A 24,025-nucleotide genomic window follows, 5' to 3' on the forward strand; every position below is an offset into this window, starting at 1 on the left:
AATACTATTTATTTACAATAAATAAATATTATTTTTATATGCAATTCATAATATATATAATTTATATTTATTTATGCTAAAACAATCAATCATTATGAGGCCCTAAATAGGTGATAAAATAGTGCTAAATTTATAAATAATAAGATTAATTATAGTTTATTCCATTTTATCTAGGGGGGTCACCAGAACAAATAAAACTTTTTCTCTTTGGTCATCATATTTTTCTGAAAATTATTTGAAAACTGTATATTTTAATAATTTAAAAAATAGTGACAACTTGGTTACAGTACAACAGATCCAATTAGAAGCCAATATTATGATTTAAATGCAAGGGCATAATTGGCTTTTGGGGCACTATGTTTTAGATTTGTTTGGGTAGCCCACCTTTAAGATTCTTGGGTGGTCTCCATGGATGTTAGGACTAAATTCAATTGACATAGTAAAAACAAAGGGCTAGCCTTCTGCCCCAGGATGACCCTCTCTGTTTAAGATACTGTTTTATGCTTCTCCTTTGCCTGCACAAGGAAGAACAAAGTTCACATAAGGGCCAGGTGACTGTCACCCACTTTCTGCCATCGGAATGCACAGGATCCTGATTGGATTCGTGAGAAACAATTATTCTTGGCTTTGGCTCAGGACACTCTAGCTTTTTCTAAACCCATGTGGTCTATGAAGGAAAGATGGTGGGAATAATGCTTGTTGATATTTCATCTTTACCTTTGAGACTTTGAGTTTCTCTGTGTTAAGGCTTAATCATATTGGTGGAGAAAACCTGCCTGTAGCTCTACTTTATTAAATTAGAATCTTTAATCAGGCCCTAAACAGCTTAATTCAAGGATAGAGATACCTTTTTAAGGTAAAGTTTAATGCAAAACTGGCTTCTTATTTTACACACACAAACATCCTTTGCTATGTAATGATTACATTATATTAATATCTCAGGAAAGGGAATCTCAAAATGGATTTAATAACGGGTCAAATAACACATAATGTAGAAATCTTTTCTCTTTTTTTTATCCTAAGTGTTGCTCTCCTATTATCACAGAACTGTCATGTAAGCAGCACATTATTTCTAAATTATCTTCCTTCTTTGTAAACTCAGCGGGATAGATGTGGAATCAGAGGTCTTTCATCAAGGATCTAGAAAACAACCAGTTGGTACAGGTCACATAAACTTCATCTTTTTATCATCTTCATGATTTTGCTGATTTCTCAAAATTATAAAAATACATTACAATTGAGTTAAATAGACATTTTGTCCACATAGCTATAATTTTGTATTCAATAATAATGGCCCTCTGTGTTTCACTGTTCTACTAAATGAATTCTCCACCAATAAATTTGTATTCAAATTTTCTTCAGATTTAAAAAATAAAGTACTATTTTTCTTTAACTTTTAAACATGTATATTTAAGTGCATTTTTAAACTAAATAATGCCTATATTTTACTTTATTAATATTAATTTGCCTTAGAATTATGTTCTCCAATTCTGTCAGCTTGCTGCTAATGCCATTATTTCATTCCTCTTTTTGACTGAGTAGTATTCCATCGTGTGTATATAGCACATTTTCTTTATCCACTCGGTCAATGGGCATTTAGGGCAGTTTCACAGTTTTGCAATTGCAAATTGTGTTGCTATAAACATGCATATCAAGTGACTTTTCAATATAATGACTTCTTTTCTTCTAGGTAGATGCCCAGTGGTGGGATTGCTGGATAAAATGGTAGTCCTACTCTTAGTTTCTTATAGAATCTTCATACTCTTTTCCATAGCAGTTGTACTAGTTTACATTCACACCAGCAGTATAAAAGAGCTCTCTTTTCTCCACATCATGCCAACATCTGTTATTTTTTGATTTTCTAATTATGGCCATTTTCACAGGAGTAAGGTGGCAATATGATTTAGCTCTGTTTCCCCACTCAAATATCATCTCAAATTGTAATCCCCCAGTGTCAATTCAAGGACCTAGTGGGAAGTTATTGAATCATGGAGGCAGTGTCCCCCATACGGTTCTCAGAGTAGTGAGGGAATGCTCATAAATTCTGGTGCTTCTAAAAGTGGCAGTTTCCCCTGCATGCCCTCTCTCTGTCCTGTCACTTTATGAAGACTTGCCTTGCTTCCCTTTCACCTTCCACAATGATTATAAGTTTCCTGAGGTCTCCCCAGCCACGTGGAACTGTTAGTCAGTTAAACCTCTTTTCTTTACACATTACCCAGTCTCAGGTAATATCTTTTTTTGTTTTGTTTTGTTTTGTTTTGTTTTCAAAGGGAGTCTCACTTTCTTGCCCAGGCTGGAGTGCAGTGGCATGATCTCAGCCCACTGCAACCTCCACCTCCTGGTTCAAGCAATTCTCCTGCCTCAGCCTCTCAAGTAGCTGACAATACAGAGGCACTTGCCACCATACTTGGATTTTTTTTTTTTTAGTAGAGATGGGGTTTCACCCTGTTGGTAAGGCTGGTCTGGAGCTCTTGACCTCAAGTGATTAACCCACCTCCACCTCCCAAAGTGCTGGGATTACAGGCATGAGTCACTGCACCTCACCCGACCTCATATGGTATCTTTATAGCAGTGTTAGAAGAGGCTGACACAGGTGGTATCTCATTGTGATTTTAATTTGTATTTGTTTGATAATTAGTGATGTTGAGCATTTTCTTCATTTTTTTTCCATTTGTATGTCTTCTGTAGAGTATTGTCTATTCATGTTCTTTACTCACTTTTTGATATGATTTTTTGTTTTTTTCTTGGTGGTTTGAGTTCCAGATAGATTCTGAATATTAGTTATTTGTCAGATGAATAGTTCACAAATATTTTCTCCTATTCTCTGGGTTGTCTGTTTGCTGATTACTTACTTTGTTGTGGAGAAGCTCTTCAGTTTACTTAGGTCCTATGTATTTATTGTTGTTTTCACTGCTTTGGGGTTCTTTGTTTTTGGGTTCTTGCTCATGAACTCTTTGCTTAAGGCAACATCTAAAAGAGTTTTACTGATACTATCTTCTAGAATTTTTATGGTTTCAGGTCTTACATTTAAGTCTTTGATACATATTGAGTTTTTTTTGCATAAGGTGAAATATGAGGCTCCGGTTTCATTTTTCTACATGTGGCTTCCCAGTTATCCCAGCTTATTTTTTAATAGGATGTCCTTCCCTGCTTTATGTTTTTACTCTGTCGAAGATTTGTTGGCTATAAGTATTTATGTTTAGTTCTTGGTTTCCCTATTCTATTCCATTGGCCTATGGGCTTATTTTTATACCCGTGCCATGTTGTTTTGGTAACTATAGCCTTGTAGTATAAAGTCAGGTATTGTGATGTCTCCATATTTGTTTATTTTGCTTAGTCTTGCTTTAGTTATGCAGGATCTTTTTTGATTTTGCATGAATTTAAAGATTTTGTTCCTATTTCTGTGAAAAATGATGATGGTACTTTGATTGAAATTGCACTGAATCTGTCCATTGTTTTTGGTGGTATTGCCATTTTTGCTATATTGATTCTATCCATCCATGAGCATGGGATGTGTTTTAATTTGTGGGTATTAATTTTGTATCCTGAAACTTTACTGAATTCATTTAACAGATCTAGGAACCTTTTGGATTAGTCTTTGGGGTTTTCTAGGTATACAATCATATCATCAGCAAACAGTGACAGTTGGACTTCCTCTTTACCAGTTTGGATGTCCTTAATTTCTTTTTCTTGTCTGATTGCTCAGCTAGGTCTTCTAGTACTATGTTGAATAGAAGAGGTGAAACTGGGCATCCTTGTCTTGTTCCAGTTCTCAGGGGAAATGCTTTCAACTTCTCCCCATTCAGTATAATGTTGGCTGTGGTTTGTCATACATGACATTCATTAACTTGAATTATGTCCCTTTTATGCCAGTTTTGCTGGTGATAATCATAAAGTGATGCTGAATTCTGTCAAAAGCTTTTTCTGCACCTATTGAGATGATCATATGATTTTTGTTTTTAATTCTGTTCATGTAATGTATCACATTTATTGATTTGTGTATGTTAATCCATCCCTGCATCCTTGGTATAAAACCCACTTGATCATAGTGTATTATCTTTTTTGATAAGCTATTGGATTCACTTAGAGAGTATTTTGTCGAGGATTTCTGCATCGGTGTTCATCAAGAATATTGGTCTGTAGTTTTCTTTCTTTGGCTATATCCTTTTCTGGTTTTGGAATTAAGATGATACTGTCTTCATAGAATGATTCCTTGTTCTAAGTGAAGTAACTTAGGAATGGAAAACCAAATATCTCATGTTCCCACTTATAAGTGGGAGCTAAGGTATGAGGATGCAAAGGTATAAAAATGATATAATGGACATTGGAGAGGTGGGGGGATGGGGAGAAGAAGCAAGAGATAAAAAACTACACACTTGGTGTAGTGTACACTGCTCTGGTGATGGATACACCAAAATCATAGTAATTACCCATAGAGAACTTATCCATGTAACCAAAAACCACCTGTTCACCGAAAGCTATTGAAATTAAATAATATTAATTTTCCAAAGAAATATAATAATAGTAACTAACATTTGTTGAATGCTTACAATATTCAATCTTCTACTAAAATAATTCCATTTACCTCTTTAAGATAGGATTAAGATCATTCGATTTTTTAATAGGGAGGAGTTAAGTAAGATAAGTAACTTTAGTATCTTATCCAACATAACACAACTGTTGAGAATATGCACATACATTTACATAATCATGCTTTTATATAGAAAAATACAGTTTAATAAACTCATATCTTATCTCAAATTACAGTCTTAAAAATAATCTAACTATATCTCTAAAAATAAACCATAAAATATGATCTTAATTTAACCCATTTCTGGAGACTACTTAAAATGTAATAGAAACAGCAATATGATAATCAGGGGACTTTCAGTATATTTTGACTTTCAACATACAGATGTAAGCCCTTTATACTTACATATTTCTGTTTAAAAGAATAGTGTAGGCTATCGATTCATGTGGGCTTTTAGTTTAAATTGTACATAAATCAATTGAAGGAAGAAACATATTAATTAGTGATGTTTTAAACAAATCTAACAATCAGGTAACATTAGGGATTCTAAAGACCAAAATGGCAAAAAAGATCAGAGTTTTTGAATCTGCTTTAACTATTCCACCCTCAACAAATTTTATTTGGAGCAAAAAAAAAAAATATTATCTGGCTACTAAACGCATAGAACATTAGAAATAAGACTACGTTTCCTGAATACTTTAGACAGCAGACTTGAGGTTTTCTTGGATTGAAATGATATGTAAAAAGTCAAAATGATTTGCGCAGAAACCAGTTGATGTTTGGACTCTGAATGAATGAATACTCAATGCCATTCTCTCTAGGGATGATTGAAAGTCTAAGGAACCCACAACACCTGCTGAGGACTTCAGATATGAAACTTGCATTGAGAGGTAAAGGAAGTTATTCAGAAACTGTCTATAAACTTCTGGAACAACCTAGTTTTTCATCAGTGCAAGTTACATTGGAAATTCTGGGGAATTATATATAATAACTCCAAAATCTAGACGAATTCAATTTTATCAATGTGGTGGCAATTGAAAAGGAGACAAGACACTACAGACCTCGTTTCTATTTTTCCCTGAAACAAAGCAAGACAGTCTATCTTCATTTATTTTCCCTTATTTTAATTCACTGTTGCGTTAGATTATGTTTTTAGAAGAGAAAGTATTCTATATTCCAGAGGCAGAGACTGCATTCATGCAAGATTGTGTAGACATAATTTTGGAAGCTGATAAAAACAAAATGGATTAAATATTTCATAGCTTTAGCAAGAATTTTGGGAAATTGATATTTTAAAAACTTATTTGAAAGGGAGTGCATGCATGTATGTACGTATGGGAGCCAAAGGTAGATGAGATTTTGAGGTCAGACTTGTATGAGTCTTAATTCTCCACTCACATGTGGGCTTTTTATTTTTAATTCTCCACTCACACGTGGGCAAGAAGGAAGCTGTACATAGTTCTGTGACAACAGAAACTATTTATGTTTGAACAATTTATTTGTGAACTATTTATCTGTGATTTGTAGTGATCTCATATTTTTGTATCATATCCAAAAGCAGCATGATTTAGAAATGAGCCATTGTCCATCACATGTCCTTTCCATATTTGGAGAATTGGAGAAGGCTGTAATGAGAGGCACAGAGCAGGAGAAAAGACATAGTCCAGCTGCAGTCATTCAAAAGCCTGGAGTTGACACTAATCTCTAATGTAATTTTAATGAAAGCAAGGTTCTTCGTAGTACATCAACAGTCATTGCATTCTCAAAAGGCATCGCTTAAGCCCTCCTTTTTGCTGTCTTACTATGCAGCACAGACTAAGGTTGATATAGACACTTCTGTCTCCAACTCAGAATACATTATTTATTAACTCAATATCATATTATATACATATATATATATTGCAGGCACATACACACATTAGTATATATGTGTAAAATTAACACTTCTTCATGCTGTTAATTTCTAAGCAGATTACAAACCAAGAGAGATCTTCCTTATGCTTTTCTTAGTTGGGATAATTAGTCTGATTTTCTGATATCACCATATTTATATAAACTTGCCATTGCTTTTTAAACCATATTTCCCCCCACTTCCTCACAATTTTAAAGATGAAAATTTTTTAAAATAAGAATTTTTTTGTCTTTATTTCTGCATCTGGCCACTTTAAATAATCATGACATTGTGTAAAGATTTCACATTGGAAATTTTTAAAAATAAATACATTCCAAGTTTTGGTATTTTCTCTGCTTCTATTACTTGTGTTATTGTTAGTATATCAGTACTTATTTGGGTTACAGAATCCTTGTGTGTAAAATGAGGAATAAACGCCTAAGGTCATTTTCAGCACAAATTCTATGAAACCTGTAATTATTTCTATTTCATGGTGGTTCATGAAGTGCCTCCATTTTGTTTTGTTCTGTTTCTAACAATACAGGCTTACATTCTTCCAAACAATTTTTAATAGCTCTACTTCTCCCAAGGAAGGGAAAATAATAGCAAATGAACAGATTATTTCCTCCCCATGGTACAGTATCTTTGAAAATTTCAAAGGCTGTGACAATATGCTTGCATTCCTATCTTTCATGCTAACCAATGGCTTTACATTAACGCATCATTCCTTTTCTCTAAGTTGAATATTTTTCTGGAGATAAAATCACTACATTGTTAACCTAAGTAGTAACTTACAAAACATACACCCAAAGAAAAAAAAAAAGTAACTACCTTTCATCCACTATCCCAGAGACTCATTACCAAAATCTGTTTCTCCAGGCCTTTCTATCTGTGTGCGTGCATGTGTACCTAGGTGTGTATGTGTAATGTTGTACTCTCAGTGCCTTTGTCTGCCTTCACCTCATATAAATATTGTGAACATTTGTCCATGTTAGTGAAGATAGAACCTATACCATTTTAATCGCTACTAGTTATTTCAATGTTTAACGACACCATACTTAATTAACCAAACGGTAGACTGTTGGAGAATTTATCTATTTATAACATTTTGAATATAAGAAATCTTAATAAACATTCTTTATCGTCAAACATTTATCTGATTATTTTCTTGCATATTGTATTCATAAGATTTATATACTTTAGTTTGCTGTTGTTGAGAGCCAATTTACAAAAGTATTTTCACCTACTCTGGTCCTACGTAAATACCTTCTTGACCCTGTGATTCTCCTCTTGGGCTCTCACTTCCCAAGTCACCACTCCTTGGAACTTCAACATCCACCAGTTACTGCATCCACATCTCTGCCTGTCTCAAGGGCACATGTATGGTTCTCAGTTTCAGTGTTGCCCCAGTAGCATGGTAACTGCTTTGGCTTTTAATTATCTTTTTATTTCCTTCCTACTTGTTTAAATCATGCTACCAAAATTTATATTTTAGGCTATATATCTTTTTCATTCCCAGTGAAATATTTGGGATAAAATTTATGTATCCTTATGTGGTTTACATATCTTTTTATTTACTCTATTCTCTTGGGTATCAAATAGATTTGGTTTATATAATTAATATGTGGATTTTATACACTTTATGTGTTTATATTATATTTATGTGTAAAACTAGTATAGCTGATCTTTTAATCCCTTGATTTTGTTCTTAGTCGATATACACTTAAAGGATTAATATCATAATTCAGGGATATGAATTATAGCAAGCAACAAAATCCTTTCATATGATATTCATGACTAGGTTTGAGCAAAGATGCATAAACTTTTTGTAGTTTTGAGATATCTAAAGAAGAAATATATAAATAGACTTTTCTGCTACTCAGTGGATTCTACAGTGTCTCAAGTACATCTTAATTTAATCTTTGATCCATCCTACATAAAAATAACTATTGTACTGTTCTTGCAAGTACAAGCTCATAGTTGTAAAAATACAGAAACAGTAATCTTCTTATCTAATATAGAAATAGCTTATTTTTGTTCTAGGGTATGCCAACCAAAAAAATCAAAGAGAAATATCTCCAAATATGTTTAATTTATTCAGGAATAAGAAAAGTGGATTATAACCCCATATGCAGATCTATGGCAAGCCACATATACATCTAAAAAGGGGAGAGAGGGAAACTTTATTGGCCAAGGAGAAGTTCCTCTAAGCTGCTTGGAAACAGAGTTCTTGATTTTAGAGACTGAAAGCAATAATTGGCATCAGTTCATTGGCAGAGATGCCATTAGTGGGCAGGTGCTCTTTCAAGAGCATCTTATCTGAATTGCTGTGGGCCTAAAGAAAGAAATTCTTATTTTAGAAAGTCCTTGAGACAGTCTTTATTTCAGATATGCAAGCATGAACCCTCCTCCTTTGTGATCTCCCAGCTCTACGTTGTATGGAACTGGGGGGAAAAAAAGTGACTTCATCCTGGTATCTGCAACTCTCACAGGTAGAATTCAACAGTCAGGGTCCATATGGTTCCTATGCCCAGACAATGAACCCAGAGGGCTAAGGTTGGCATGTGTTTACCCTTGCTGGAACTTGAAAGTATAAACATCCAGAGGTGGATTTCAATATAGGTGCCTTATGTAGGCAACATGAAGCTATTCTGGACCATAATCTTGGGAGCATGATTAGCAACCTTTCAGAATTTTAGGAAGACTAAAGAGAAATAGAGCAAATATCTGAAGACCAAATAGAATGATCCATCCCGAGCCATCATAAAATCTCTGGAAGGAGGATAGACAGGATGATAGTGAGGGACCCCAGTAATTGTAAATAAGAGCAGGTTATGGAAAGGAAGAAAGGCAGAGTTAACCAATGCCTGCAACCAAGGAGCTGAAGGAAAAGAACAAAGAGAAGTGGGTAAGATCAAAATTACCAAAGATAGGCAAGAAAAGGCAAGTCAAGAGGCAGATGTGAACCATCGATCTTCGGTTATGGCCAGTAGTTATTAAACACAATACTGCTTCTCCCAGATCCCCAGGGTAACGGTTAAACTGTGCAGAGTAAGTTCAGCAGGTTGAGCCGAGGTGCTTAGATGTTGCTAGTGTGGCCCTTCTGGCTCAAGAGTGCATACACACACATATATATATGCACACAGCACCCCACACCACTGGCTTGTGAAGTGTGTGGTCACTTTTCTTTTTCACATTCAGGAGAAACAGAGTGGATACTGGAAACAAAAAGCAGAGAAAAAAAGAACAGGGATGAAGCTGATGAGCTGAGAGGGGTTAAATCCAGAAACTAATAGTTATATATAATAAAACTATTAGTTATATATAATAAAACTATTAGTTATATATACCACTATTGGACAGGCTGGTCTCAAACTTCTGACCTAATATCACTATTAAAGACAGGGTTCCACCATGTTGGCCAGGCTGGTCTCGAACTCCTGACCTTGTGATCCACCACCTCAGCTTCCCAAATTGCCAGGCTTACATGTGTGAGCCACCGCTCCTGGCCCTAATAGTGATATATTTATAAAATATCATGAAGTGTTAGGATACCGCTAAAGTCTTAAGGAACTGTTTCCAGGAGTGTCACTCTGAGTCACTGTCGCCATGTGGTAAAATAAGACATTCTCCCATTGGACTGATCTCAACAGCTCCTTTCTACATGAAGAACTGGAGGTTAGTAGGAGATGGCAGCCCGTGGCGTAAACAAAGATGCTCATTGTGGGTCACCTTCAGTAGAGAGTCCAATAAGTTTCCTTGTAACAGCTTTGTGAGTAACTGAGCTTACTTAGAAGGAGCAGCCACATTAGAAAAGACAGACTTGGCAGGTACTTGTGTGATAATTACATCTGACTCACTGGCATAAAGGACACATCCTTGGGGAATTTCCTGATATAAGTCGAGTTTATTCTGAAAAAATGAAATATCTTGCCTCAGGAATGTTGAGTATGGAGCTATTGTAATGTGGTATAAATCTATATAGTCCTATTTGTAGCTACAGGCATAGCAAGGTTGGATGATCTCATGGTTACATATAATAATATGTATATATTTCACACCTGTAATCCCAGTACTTTAGGAGGCTGAGGTGGGTGGATCACAAGGTCAGGAGATTGAGACCACCGAGGCTATATGGTGAAACCCTGTCTCTACTAAAAATACAAAAATAAAAAAAAAAAATTAGCAGGGGGTGGTGACACATGCCTGTAGTCCCAGCTACTCAAGTCCCAGCTAATCAGGATGCTGAGGCAGGAGAATCACTTGAACCTGGGAATCGGAGAGTGCAGTGAGCTTGAGATTGTGCCACTGCATTCCAGCCAGGGCAACAGAGTGAGCCAAAAGTGCTTCAAATATCGTGTAAATTTTATTTATGGCTCTGGAGAATTTTCCCTTTTGGAAGTTACCTGATGGTTTAGATCTATTTGAAGTCCCCTGAATGACTTCATATGGAAAATACCAGGTAGTCCGAGGAAGCCAGCCAGGAACCCTCTGGTTTCAACCACCAAACTGGGATCGTAAAATAAGTCAATACTTGTTCATAAATTCCTGAGAGAGCCTTAGAGAGGGAGCAAAGTCAATATCAGTCAGATAAAATTTTCCCATGTCATGCAAATCTAGACCCTGGAGCTCTGAACAGGGCCTGCTGTCTCTCTGATGGGATAAAATAACATAAAACGACCTCATCTGGAATAAACAATGTTTCCCATAATCAGCATTTGGAACATAACGAACTGTCTCCACATTAAACTTATGATGAAGAAAGAAAAGCTGCTATTTTGGTTCTTTAAATACTAATTTGCTGGTGCCTTATAAGAAATTTTCTCCATAGGCAGAGTCTGGAAGCTAAAAGTGAGAGAAAAGAGGACAAAGAAACAGCAATGTCAAGGGCCATAGTCCTAAAGGCAGTATCACTTTTAACGCTGCCTGCTCCCAGAGTGAAAGTCATAATTGATCTTAAACTCATTTGATCTTAAACTGATACCATTTTTTCTTTGAGATACATATTTTTTAAGAATGCATGTGTTTGAGTGTTTGCACATATATGAATGTGTTTTTTGTCTAAGAGTAATTTACTAGCCAGAGAGAATAACAGAATACCAAACTTGGATGGGAGTGGGAGAGGAACAGGGGCCCTGAAACCCTTTTATTCTATTTTATTTTATTTATTTGAGAGAGAGTATCTCTCTGTTGCCTAGGCTGGAGTACAGTGACGCCATCACTGCTCACTGGAACCTCAATCTCCCCGGGCTTAGGTGACTCTCCCACTTCAGCCTTCCCCTTAGCTGTTACTACAGTCACTCACCACTACTCCTGGCTAATTTTCTGTATTTTTTTAAATAGACACAGGGCTTATCCATATTGCCTGGGCTGGTCTTGAACTCCTGAGCTTAAGTGATCTGCCTGCCTTGGCTGCCCAAATTGTTGGGATTACAGGCATGAGCTACCACACCTGGCCTTGACACCCATGTTAAACATTTGTTTGCTGTGAAGCAGTTCATCCAGCTCCCCCTCTTTTCCTCAAACTACTACTAAAACCTGCATGGTGTTATTCCAGATGACATAACTCAGATATTGCAAATAGATAGCCAAGGTGTATTATCCTGGTGGAAAGATAATGCCTGGCAGGAATGTCCTGAGGAAGTATATAGACAGTGGGATTTTCCTAAAGAGGTACACATTTTCACTGTGAATGGCAGAAAGTGGGATCTCTTAGGATGACTACAAGAAAAGAAATCAAAGTCAGGAACTGGGGTATTCTCTAGAGGGAAACCAAAAGATGAAGGCTGAGCTTCTTTCATTTTTTATTCTTAGAATCTAGAAATATCATCTTAACATCTCATTTCCAGATCTACTCTCCTCGTATTGTTGTAATTCCCTGTGGTTATGCTCAAAACTTCCATTAATTATGTTATGCATTTAAATCCAGTATTAGAAGTTAATGTAGTGGCAAAAGTACTGTTGAAGGACAATGCTGATTCTAGTTCGAGGCAGAAACCATAGAGTGATCACTAGGAGCCTGGAGTCAGGGGAGAACAGATTGCAGCACACCATACTCCAGATCAGGAGGGAGACAGGCCCCATTTAGACCAAATGTTATAGAGGAAAGCTGCCCTTGTCCAAGGAAGGAGCAGGTAGGGGCTGAGAAAAGCAAGTAACATCTCATCATTTGGTGGATAGGGGCTATCTAGTCCATAGATATTTGGGTTACAGAACAAACAGTGGATACATAAAAATTTCTATTTAAAAGACAACCTGTAGCAAGTACCTGCATATTTCAGTAAACATCCAAAGCAACTAGATATTAATTTGAAAAACAAGGCATTTGAAATATGCTTCTAAAATCTTTAGCCTGGAAAACGCATTTTGATGCAATTATATTAAAGTTGACATTTATCATACAATTTAATATTACTCTGTAACAGTCCCAAGAGTTTCTTTTCCCAGACCCCAAACCAAATTGTAAGTGTCATTGCTCAGAGCTATTGCAAAATTCTATGGCTGCGATTTGCTGCTGCCCATATTCAAATGACCTCCCTTAGTGGGACATCAACAAGAACCCAGTCTTCAGATAATTACGTTAGAAATGAGTCACCCTAGCTTTCTCATTGTGGTGACGCCAATGCTTGCTTTATTTTTAACATCAGTGTTCGTTTTGTGGTAGAACCTTAAGTACTTCATAACATGGGACTACTCAGCAGGTCTCAAAATGTCCTCAGTTCATACAACCTGGTTACAGTAGCCTCCATGAATTTTTCTTTTACGTGACTTTAGAGTTCTAAAGTTCACCTTTAAAGCTAGATGCTCCCTACACATAACAGTCACAGAGTCTGCTAAATCCTCCATTTTCCTAATATGGGACCTTAAAATGGTTATCATTTATTACCCCTCTTCCTGTATCAGTGGAGAAATTATGGAGTTTGTAAGAAAAAAATAAGGTAAGTAAACATTTGGTTATATGAGACTGAGAATGTAAGATTTTGAGGTCTTTGGGCTTTAAACACATACTCCTAAAAATAAATTTCTGATTTTTGTATCTGTTCTCTCTAACCCAGAAAGAATTCATGTAATTATTTGGTTCTCCCATTGTATCCATAACAGTGTTAGTTTTATACCAGTTCTCAGCAGATAGAAATTTTATTGACAGAGACTTGTAACAGAATTTAATCTCTGGATATCAAGATTCAGATTCCTTTGTAAACTTCTCCACGAAACACAAAGTTCAATTATTCCTGGTTGCCAAGGAAACAACAGGAGACCACAAGACACTGACTAACGGTCATTGTTGTCAAGGCTGACCACCCTCTGTAAGCATATAGTGTCAGAAACCTAGGTTCAAAGATAGAAGTAATTGCATTTGCCATTCTAAGCTTTATATAGTTCCATTTGATGAAATTAAATTAAAGTTAGAGTAATTGGAATAAAGGCCAAAAGTATCATCTTTAGCCTTCCAGAATTTAATGATATAAAGCCTAGTGTATTAAGATTTTTACTCAGACAAGTTTTAATATGGTTTGTCAATCAAATATGAACAAAATGCAACACCACTGTTATTTGCTCACAATGAGAAATCTATAGTCTATTGAAAATTAATTAAGTAATCAATTAAGTCTTCTGAACTTAACTCCCTCATTTCTACTTTAAGTCATCCCTGAGGATGGCCACATAATCAGGAATATTTAGGCACCTGATTTTGATGATATAATAAATTTCATATTCTGTATGAAAAGAAGTGATTGTTTCTTCCTCCCCACACCATTGTTTCATCCCGCCATTCTCTCACCCTCATCCCTGTCACCATAAATGAGCACTACAGCCACATGGGTTGGACAACTGTCCCTGTTACAAACACACATCTTTAAAGTGAAGGTAGATAGGCTCGTTTTCCTGGCAACATGATCAGTGAAAAGTTCTCATGTGATTTACCTTTTCAAGAGACAGTTAATAGGCAGAACCCATATTTAAAGGTAGTTATCTGATTCAGAAGGCAACTTGCTAAGTCTCATCTGATAAGTAGACTGAATCTGAACTCTGCCTAGACAAACTCCAAATGATGTTTTGGTTAGTGAAGGATACAGAGAACATTAGATGCAAATATTCTGCATCTTATTTAGCCATGGCAGTTATTAGACCACACAGATTTAAATATTTATTTATGTTTCCAACTGTTTGAATTTAAAATTAAAGTGTTCTTTGCCTGTCTCTTTGTGTGGCTGACTCTTCTTTTTAGGCCAAATGCCACCTTCTAAGAAGGTCTTCCTCAGTGTACATCTTGACCCCCCTCATCTCATAACCAACACATTTTTCTGTAATTGCAATCTTTTCACTCGTGTTACAATGTGTACTATAGTTTATGATTATACATGTCTTTTTTACCATTTACCCTCTTTATCAGTAGATTGTGATTTTAGGCTCTCAAAATATATGTGTTGAATGAATGAGATATGAACTACAATTATTCATCTAAGCAGAATAAAAAGATAGTAAAATATACATGTTCTTTTTATAATTTTAAGCCCTTTTGTTTAACAATACCATCAATATTTACATAACCCAACTACTACTTTAACAAAATCAGAGAAAACTTATAAAATAAAATCACTAATAAATAAAGATATGTAAGTATGTTCCACACATTTACATTATAGAAAAAAAATGGCCACATACTTCTTACATATTTTCTAGTGAATCATAATGTGCATTTGCTATATTAGTTGCAAATATTCAGTTCTATACAACACAAAACAAATGGAATGGATAAATCTCAAACATGTTTTAAGCAAAAAAAAAAATGAGATGTTAGGACAAGGTTGACATAGATAAAGTAAAGCAGAATAGCTGAGTGCTAAAGATAAAGGGCCCAATGGTGGGGTCTAAGGAAGTATCCAGGAGACATCTGAGGCTCTTTGTCCGCAAGAGGTCTTAAACTTGACACCCATTGGTGAAACTCATTCTGACCACACATATCAAAACGCCAGGCTTATTGGCAATTTTTATCTGTGGGTCAGGAGTGCTTGTTCCTTCATGTATCTGATTACACTGCATGTTGTGAAGGTCCCCGTCCTATCTGGAAACATCTATCCATTTCCTTCTTTGATATGGCAATTTTGTCTAAGTTCTAAAGGACCATTTTCCCACATCTTGCCATACTGTAAGCAGGAGACAAAAAGAAAGAACAAGGTTTAAAATAAGTAAGGAAATATAAAGCGTCATTGTGAAGTCCAGCTCATAACTGCTGAAGTTCAGAAGAAATGAATAAGCAACAGGGGAACAAAGGGCAGAAAGTTCCATTTATATTTTCCAACTCTCTCCACTATAGGCAAGAGAGATGAGCCCTAACCAACAGGGCTAGAATAGTGAGTCCCTTCTTACGTGAATCTTTCCATCCTCACTTTTGCCTATTTTCCTATTGGTATTACCTGGGGAAAGGGTAAATAAAACAAAAACTGCAAACAACCTTTTGGCTCTTAGCCCAGACTTCCTGTCACTGTTTATAGGGATGGTCAGGAACTCTCACACATACACAACAGTGTAGGCAAGCTTAAGGAGGACATATATATTGTTTAGTCACAAGCCACCCTTTTGAATTCCTTGCCATAGGAATTAAATTAGCTGATAATCGGATATCCTAAAAGAAAGAAGACTTCTGTGTCTCCTCTGTTTGAGATACCTGGTTTGGGCTGGGGGTCGGGGGTGTGGAATCCCAAGAATTATCATATACATGAAGGCAGGAATTAAACAGGTAACACAACAAAGAACTATTCTTCCTAACAACTATAAGTAGTCACAAAGTTTTACTTCATTTCTCAAAGTTCCTTCCTTAAAGATGTGCATTCCTAAAAGACATACATAAAAGGACTTCCCTCAACTTTATTTAAATACTCTTCCTTTTTACCTCCATCTCAAATTCTACGTAGTCAAATTTCACACTGTGCAAACATTAGTGATCAATTTTGTACAAACCCCTACTTTATCCATGTACAGTTAAATAATGTAGGCTTATTATCTTTTTGTTATATCTAAATATATCTGCTTTCTAGATTATTCTGTTGAATCAGGGATGTGTATTTTTATTTGTGATATAGCAAAGAAAGAAGTGTTTAGAAAATAACCATGTTGCCACAAATGCACTTGCAAACATGTTATAATTACTTACAGAACTTTGTAACATCTTGGAATAAGCCTTGCCTTGGTCCATGAAGAAAACTCAAGGCTAATTATATGCTTTCTCATTCTTTTTAAAAGCTTTACATGCCCCAAACTTTAAATATGTGCTTGGATCTGGAGAGACTCCATAAAAAGCCAAAGTACTTTTTGTGAAAATAGTCAAAACCCAATGGGAGCCCTTATATGGCTACTCTGTGCATGACTAGTCAGAAATCTGTTAACAGGAGAAAAATAGCCCTAATATTAAACTTGTTTGTAACTTACTTCAGTGCTTGGTAATAATTGCATCAAAATTAGAAACATCATATTGCTTTAGAATGGCAAGGAAATTTGGTCATAATTTGTTCAAACACTTTTTTCTACTGCTCTGCAAATAGAGGAACAGCCAAAGACTACATGATATACTCATAGGCCCATAAACATTTAAGCCTCTGAGTCATGGTTTTTTATTTATTGACAAAGACTGACAACCAGAGTAAATTCTTCTCTAATTCCAGGAGCTGAGAGCAGCCACTGAGTGGATGGATGGGCAGGAAGGGTAAAGAGAGGTTTGGTGCCCAGTTTACTCAGGACTGTCTTGGTTTTAGTACTAAAGATCATTATGAGAATCCTACCAGTCACAGGCAAACCACGATAGTCAGTCATTCCTGTTTTGAGTAAATAACTCCGGTTAATATGGGAGTTTAAGTTTTCACCTATAGCTCTGTCATCACCTGGAGTATGGGTAAAAAGGGTACAATAAGGCTGTAAGCATTCTGGTTTTGTTTGAAGGCTAAGGAAGGATGGCCTTGAGAAGGGGATTCCTTAGCCCAGCAATTCAACATGGTAGCAATTCAACATTAAAGGAATAAAAAATTATTAATGAGACCAGAAATAAGGTGAAAAATTGTCTTGATGCAATGGTAGCTTCCAGATACATTGTTCAGGAAGTTACGTGGTAGAGAAATGAATAATGGCGTCCCAAAATGTCAATATCCAAATCCATGTTCAGATATTATATATGTTACATGGCAAGGGAGAATTATGCTTGCAAATAGAATTGAGGTTGCAAATTTCTTGTTTTAAAGAGATTATACTCTATTATCCAAGTGGGCTCAATGTAATCACAAGGGTGATTAAATGGGGAAGATGGAGAGAGAAAGGTCAGAACCAGAGAGAGTGTTCTGAGAAAGACTTAATCTGCTATTAATGGTTTTGAAAATGTAGGTGGCTACTAGCCAAGGAAGGAGAGCAGGCTGTGGAAGCTGGACAAGGTAAGAAAAGAGATGTTTCCCTAAAGCTGCCAGAAAATAACACATCCCTGTTGATATCTCAACTTTAGGCCGGTGAGATCCATTTTGGGACTCTGACTTTTAGAGCTTTAAAATAACAATTCTATATTGTTTTAAACCTCTAAAATATGTGGTAATCTGATACAGTAGCAATAGAACTAATGTAGCATTCTAGAAGTAAAGGAGTAGAAAATCCCATAGACCAAGTTAAAATGTTCAAATCACATGGTTTATTAAAGAAATTTGAAACACTCGATAAGAAGCAAAAGATGACATAAGCAAAGGGAGACAAAGTAAGTGAACGCAGTTAAGATAGGGTGCAAACATATTACGTGAATCCTGAGCACTGAACATTATGTTCATATTTTCTGTCCTTCACTCCCAGATCAGCCTCCCAATCACCCCATCTGTGTGGTCAAGAAAATCAGCGTTGAAATACTAAGTAAAACTGTTCAGGAATTATAGGTGTCTTGGACCAATGATACACATTGGCAAGACAAAGGGACAAGTACACCTGGCCATAGCTGTAGCTCGCCAATTAACCTAATGAATAGCCATGGGTTTTGAGTTTCCTTAGTAGAGGACACATGGAACCAAAATAATGTCACCAACCCATGTGCTAAATTAAGAACTCTTGCATACTGAGTGCTAATGTATACTTACTGTACCCAGAAAAGTGTTTCTTTTATGTTTTGCATATCATGAATACTTAGTGCTCAGGTGCCTCATGTATAATTCACAGTGATTCATGATTATCAGTCCTCTTGGCGCTCTATTCACTACTTATTTATACTTAACACATTTTATGAGTTTCATCCAGCCCATGTTTTCTTGTCTTCTACAACATAATTAAATATTCTCAAACAATAAAATAAATGCTTGTTACACCTGTGAGGATGGTGAACAAAAATTGAGAGGTGTTTTAAGGCCGACTCAATGCAATGAGATTCTAAGGGTTGGCTTCAGGTCTTATAAACAAGCCTATTTCTGTCACTTGTCTGTATTCCTCAAAAAGGAAATTTACAGAAAAACAATTTTTAAAAGAAAGATAAAAAAAATATTTCCTTCTCCAAACCTAAAAAAATTCAACTGATTTTTTCCCATGAAAACTATTAATTTAGGATGTACTTTTACCTTTCATCAGTGGAAGCTCTTTATGTTATTCTTCATAAAGAAACAAGTGCTTTAGTATTGTACCTTGTCTTTTGAGGGGAATTGTGAGATAGTACAAAAGGGAATATTCTGGATTTAGGAAGATGGACCCTTGTCACCCTTCTACCACTAAGTATCTCTGTGATAACAGGCCATTCACCTCACTATCTTGAGCTCCAGATTTCCTCATGTGTAAGATTGGGGAACCAGACTTGAGGATTTCTAAGACCACATTTGACCATACAAACGAACTGCCATCCCCCACGCCTGTCCCCGGATTTGACTAAATGTCGGCAGTTTGGGCAGCTTTGGCTTTTTCTAGGTGCCTTAAAAATCATGAAATAAAATTCATAACCCAAAGTAAGTCTCACTATCTTATACAACATTTAGCATACACACATACACAAATTATACAAACATTTTATAGAATGTTATTGCATTGGTTCAGCCTTCTAACATCTCTCAATTTTTGTTCATCCTTATCACAGGTGTAACATGCACTATGAGTGTATGAGAATACTTAATTCTGCTATAGGAGACAAGAAAATGTGGGCTGGATGAAATTCACTAAGGAAACTCACTAAAATGTAGTTAATTTAGCCTTTTTAGTTTGTAACACCATGACTTGGATCACAGTGCAAGTAGCTAGCAGAACTTCTGTATTCTACAGAAGAATATCAACAAACGAAAAATGTCCAAAAATTAGCCCCAACCTGTAATATAGAGACAGGTTCAAAAGGTCTTAAAGGGTCAGCAAGTGAACTTTTTAAATAAATAAATATCACATTACGTCCACTACAGGGGCAATTATGCCTAAGCTTTGTTTCTGCCTGTGTTTATCCTTGCTGTTAGATCATTCTCATTCAAAGTTTCTATGCTGCACTTTAAAACTAGTTCCAGTTGTCTTGTATCTAAGAATATCTGCTTACTGAGCCCCTGTAGAAATAACTCAATCAAGTCTCTATTCAAATTACTTTTCTTGAAACGAAAACATCCTCTTATTTTTCTTCTTAAGAGACTGTATTTTATAATCCTTCAATCTGTTATTTTATTTTTCATCTCTGAATAAGATCGCTAAAGTGAAGGCCAGAATTGGACTACTCTCCAGTGAGAACTGGTAAGTATGAGACCAATGAAAAGTTTCTCAGAATCCTACAGATTCTCACAGAGTCAGATAGCTGCCTGGTCTCAGGCTGGGCAAGTCAGAGAGTAAAGAATGTGAGATCTGATATCATGCCTGACAGGATCCTGCTCTTTTTCTTCGCCTAACTCAGAACTCAGACTGACTTATTCTTCAGAAAGACTGAAAGCCCTGAATTTATTTAAATTTCAACTTATAAAATGTTCTTATGAATAAATATACTACCTAACTCGATTACCTTCTCTGAAAGGCAGAAAAGGAAAAAAAAAATCCAAATGACATTACAAAAACAAAACAAAAATAAACAAACAAAAAAAAAACAGTGCTGTTTCCAACTTACCTCATTGCCAGCTACATCTGTTGTGTTAAAGTGGGTATAATATATCCAACTGTTATTCTTTGTTATTTCTAAGACCCTCAGTAACAATTTTAATTATTGAAAGAAATTGTGGAAGGGTTTTCTTTACATAAAACATATTTTGTCTGCTTCTATAAAAACTTGACACTTTGACCAAAAAAGACAGCACTTGCTCCTTCGAAAGTTTGCAAAAGCTACAATTTCCAACTCTTGTCTTTTAAAAGTAGTTTCTACATTGTATAATATTTCCTTCTCCGCCTCCACATTATATTCCAGTTTTAAAGTTTTCACCAGTAGAAATATAGACATGACATCAGAAATGCACAACACATATGCAATCATATGAAAAGTAAGCTCATATTGCATGTGTTTCTGCAGTTGGTGGCTGTCACTTTCACCAGGGTAAAGGTTTTTATTGCTTCTGATACTTCTGTCTTGGAATTGCAAAGTTAAAAATGAGCAAACACCACAAATACACTTTGCCTTTTAAGATTTTCCTGGCATAAGATCAAAGAAAAAAGAAGAAAAGCCCAAGATAAGGCTTAAAACTATGAAGCTTGCACAAAAGCATGAGAATTGAAAAGTCTGTTTGTAGTTGAAATAACTCTGACAACAACTGCTGCATCCATAGAAACAAGGCCTCGGGTCTAGTTTGAATTTCAGCAATAAAAGGGAAGAACAGATGTCTCAGGTACTGCAAATGTATTTAGGAACTAAACTCTCCTCATCTTCCTGAGAACTGGCATTGAAAGAATCCACATTGTTCTCAGCTACTCAGGAGGCTGAGGCAAGAGAATCGCTTGAGCCTGGGAGGCGGAGGTTGCAGTGAGCCAAGATCCCATCATTGCACTACAGTGTGGGCGACAGAGTGAGACTCTGTCACCCCGCCCCCGCCCCCCAAAAATGAATCCACATTGTTACACATTTTATTTGAAGTAGGTAAACAAAGCTGAAGAAAGGAGACCTAGTCCCTGAAGTGCCTATTGGAATCACTTTTGCAATAAATAGAAAAGAGGAAAATTACTTAGGTTAATATATAAATCATGTACTACTTAAAAAGAAGTATGATTTTAGGCTCTGCTAGATAATTAAAAAAGAAAATTCATTCTTTTTTTCCAGGAGCTGCTTTATAAACAAAATGTGAGCTTACTCAGCATGACCCAGGAACCAGGTATCTGTCCTTTCACAAACTTCCCTTCAGTAACTCATCCAAACAGCACCATCCTCTCCAGTTCACAAGGACAATGAGTTCACAGTGGTGATCTGCTCCAGTGTCTGGAAAAAGATTTCACTGCCCCAAAGTCTGAACAGTAATTACAATTTATCTATGAGTGATTTTTCTTCCTAAATAGTACCGTTAAGAATTGGCAATAGGAGTCTACAAATGATAGAGTTTATAAGGCTTTAAATGTAAATCATGGTAATGTAACACTAAAGTTGTCTGTGTATATGGTACATCTTTTGGGTTCATAACTTTAACTTTAATATTTAAATTAAGAATTAGCTTACCTTTTAAAACACATAGAGTGAGTTTCTGGTGTTTCTAAAGTGAGTAATCCCAGTACTACCTCACAGTAGCCAGGAGGGTCCTGGGACGATCAGCGATCCCAGCTTGAAATCCCTAACATGGGGAGAAATGCCAGATATAGTATGCACCTAAAGTAAAATAAATAAATAATTTTAAAAAAAGAAAGAAAGAAAAGAAATCCCTAGACTAGAGAGCTGCTTCATCATTTTACCTCAGTAGGGTTTTCTTCATACAATGAAAAGAAGTAAAATAAGGATGAAAACCACTGCTTAATTCATTTAATTCTCATAATATCCTTACCAGGCATGTATTATTAGTATTGCATTTTATAAACATATAGCTTGAAACTGAAGTATGTATTAATATATGGTTAAGGCTGGGCGCGGTGGCTCACGCCTGTAATCCCAGCAGTTTGGGAGGCCGAGGCGGGTGGATCACAAGGTCAAGAGATCGAGACCATCCTGGTCAACATGGTGAAACTCCGTCTCTACTAAAAATACAAAAAATTAGCTGGGCGTGGTGGCGTACACCTGTAATCCCAGCAACTCAGGAGGCTGAGGTAGGAGAATTGCCTGAACCCAGGAGGCAGAGGTTGCAGTGAGCCGAGATCACGCCATTGCACTCCAGCCTGGGTAACAAGAGTGAAACTCCGTCTCAAAAAAAAAAAAATTTATATATATATGGTTAAGTTATGTATTTTGGAAAGATAACTTCCATGAAAATATTTTGAAAGAAGGTAAAATTATCACATGCATTATCTTTAATAATCAATATATTATGTCAACATAAAAGCATTTTTAAAGCACAATCAAATAGAGACAGTTAAGCTTTCACCAATGTTTGTTAAGCTGAGTGATATAAATATTATATGACCACCATTTTTGAAGGGCTAGAATTGTTAACTTATTTAATGTCTCTTGAAGTCCTTTGTATTATTGAAATCAGATTGACCATAACCTAGCCAATATGGTGATTCCTCCATAGAGATGGTAATTCTGTTTTAAGTTGTAAAATCATCAAACTGCTTTCTACAATGGCTAAACCAATTTAGATTCCCACCAGCAGTGTATAAGCATTTCCCTTTCTATGCAACCTTACCAGTGTGTTATCTTTCGTCTTTTTAATAATAGCCATTCTGACTGGTGTGAGATGGTATCTCATTGTGGTTTTGATTTTCAATTCTCTAGTGATTTAGTGAGCATTTTTCATGTGTTTGTTGGCTATGTGTACATCTTCTTTTGAAAAGTATCTGTGCATGTCCTTTGTCTACTTTTTAATGGGGTTGTTTGGGTTTTTGCTTGTAAATTTGTGTGAGTTCCTTATAGATTCTGAATATTAGACCTTTGTTGAATGCATAGTTTACAATTGTTTTCTCCCATTTTGTAGGTTGTCTATTTAGCCTGCTGATAGTTTATTCTACTCTATAGAAACACTTTATTTATTTTTTATTTATTTGGAGAAAGAGTCTCACTCTGTTGCCCAGGCTGGAGTGCAATGGCATGACCCCGGCTCACTGCCATCTCTGCCTCCCAGGTTCAAGCAATTCTCCAGCCTCAGTCTCCTAAGTAGCTGGGATTACAGGTGCATGTTACCACACCTAGCTAATTTTCGTATTTTTAGTAGAGATGGGGTTCCACCACGTTGGCCAGGCTGGTCTTCAACTCCTAACCTCAGGTGATCTGCTTATCTTGGCCTCCCAAAGTGCTGGGATTAAAGGTGTGAGCCAGCACACCCAGCCACTTTAATTAGATCCCATTTGTCAATTTTTACTTTTCTTGCAATTGCTTTTGGCATCTTCACCAGGTCCTATGTTCAGAATGGCATTTCCTAGGTTCTCTTCCAGGGTTTTTACAATTTTAGGTTTTACATTTAAATCTTTAATCTGTCTGGAGTTGGTTTTTGCATATGATATAAAGAAGGAGTCTTATTTCAGCATTCTGCATATAGCTAGCCAGTTATCCCAGCACCATTTATCAAATAAGGAGT

General features: G+C 36.1%; 1 long non-coding RNA gene across 3 annotated transcripts in view; it reads right to left on the reverse strand.

The window, feature by feature from the left end:
- The window catches only part of LOC128929968 (uncharacterized), a 508,389-nt gene that overhangs the window by 216,201 nt on the left and 268,163 nt on the right, over positions 1 to 24,025 (reverse strand). Inside the window, exon 5 of one of the 3 annotated variants that reach the window (XR_013528584.1) lies at positions 107 to 22,167. The exons of the other annotated variants lie outside the window; for them this stretch is intronic. This is a non-coding gene — a long non-coding RNA (uncharacterized LOC128929968). Of the gene's footprint in view, positions 1 to 106; positions 22,168 to 24,025 lie in introns of those variants that run through there. 3 annotated transcript variants of the gene reach the window in all.

This window comes from Callithrix jacchus, chromosome 17, assembly GCF_049354715.1.
Source record: "Callithrix jacchus isolate 240 chromosome 17, calJac240_pri, whole genome shotgun sequence".
NCBI lineage: Eukaryota > Metazoa > Chordata > Mammalia > Primates > Cebidae > Callithrix > Callithrix jacchus.